The sequence below is a fragment of the Octodon degus genome, unplaced genomic scaffold (genome assembly GCF_000260255.1).
Source record: "Octodon degus isolate 3935 unplaced genomic scaffold, OctDeg1.0 scaffold00379, whole genome shotgun sequence".
Taxonomy (NCBI): domain Eukaryota; kingdom Metazoa; phylum Chordata; class Mammalia; order Rodentia; family Octodontidae; genus Octodon; species Octodon degus.
In genome coordinates this window covers 725,033-726,820 of record NW_004524955.1, presented here as the reverse complement: position 1 = coordinate 726,820, position 1,788 = coordinate 725,033, and positions in this window count along the sequence as shown.

Genomic DNA, 1,788 nt, shown 5'->3' with positions numbered 1-1,788 from the left:
GGCGCAGGTGAGTGGTGCTGGCTGGGGCGCGGAGGCCGCGGCGCCTCGGGGCGCTGCGCTGTGTTTATTTAGGAAGCGAGCAGAGCGCGCGTCGCTAGGTTTCCCTCAGCGTTGGCGCACGGGGAGCCGGAGACACGCTGCAGCAGGCCGCGGCTGACGCCCGGACTCCAGCGCGTCCTCCGCCGGCCTGCCCGCTTTCTGGCCAGCAGCCCCCTTCGCCGCAGTGAGCAGTCCTGGGAATCAGCGTGCTCCACGTCGTGCTGGGAGGAAGCAGATTACCATCTTTCGTGATAATCCACGAAGCCAGGAGCTTCTCTAACAGGCATCTCCGTACGGCCGGGAGTTGATTAATAACCCGCTGCCCTAAATTTAGTCTCTGCTCAGTTCCACAGGGGAAAGCCATGTGCACACTTGCACTAATCAGGTAACTTGCTGCGTTGCTGGTTTTCCCCTCTGCAGCCTCCCCATGCAGTGTGCTAGGCCTGAGAACGGGGCCTTGCTTGATTGAAAGAATAAGGCTCCATGCCCGGGTCTCCCGTCTCGTGGCAATGCAGACTCCGCCTTGCTGCGTGCTCCTTCTTCTTGTGCTGGCCCCGCCTCTTCCCGCTTGCCTAGGTCACGTATCTTTGGGTGCACCAGCCCGACTGTGAAGTGCTCTCTCTGCTGTCCTGCCTTTGAGCGTGTAGTTCACTCTACACAGCGGCTGCCCTGAGATCTCTGGGCGACCAACTTTGCATTTTAGGGAGGGTTTGCTCACGTGTCACTTCTTTGGAGAGATCGTGCTGGCAGGTTAGGAAAAATCGAGTTGTTTGGCCAGCGAGATAGCTCAGTGGACTAAAGCGCCTCTTAGGCAAGCGTGCAGGGACCGTGGTTCAATCCCTGGCACCACGTGCTGCGCTCGCCCAGCGCCTAGGGCAGGCTGAGCTAGAGACACACACACACACACACACACATCCAAAAAATAATAAATAAATCAAATAAAAATAAAATGTGAGGGCCGGCCACATAGCTCAGCGGATTAAAGCACCTGATTAGGTAGATGTGGGGTTCAATCTCCAGCGTGCCTTGCGGGCCCCGCCCCTGGGGCATGCTGAGACAGTGATTGAGACTGGGCGTGAGGGTGCGCGCCTTTAATCCCAGCGCTTGGGAGGCTGCAGACAGGAGACTCACTATGAGTCTGATCTGTGTAGTACGACCCTGTAGACCCTATACTAAGTACATTTCTTCCTTTTTTTTTTTTTTTTTTTGTAAGCGGAACGGCGGATTGAACTCAACCCCTTGCGCTTGCCAGGCAAGCACTTAGTCTACTGAGCTATCTCCCCGGCCCCTAAATACATTAAAAAAAAAAAATTTTTTTTTTGTATAGGTAATCCAGCAGAATTTTTAAATGTTGCTCAGTTGAGGTTTTTCAGGATGTCTTGGAGGAAAAGCCTAATGATAAAACAAGAGCCGTAATAACTGGTTTTCTCTGAGTCTTCCATGTAGACGTTATTTATTTATTTTATTTACTTTTTTGGCGGAACCGGGGATTGAACTCAGGCCCTTGCGCTTGCCAGGGAAGCGCTTAATCCACTGAGCCATCTCCCTGGCCCCGACGTTATTTATTTTTGATCTCAGACTTCGTTTCTGTTATTACCACTATTTTACACCACGAGGGTTACAAGACTGATGTACTTTAACTCTCCAGTGCCACACAGCACTGAAGTAGAAGAAACGAGATGGTAGGAATGCGCTGGTTGTCATGTTGCATACTGTTTCTTCAACGCAGTTGTTGTATCTTGCTGCTTA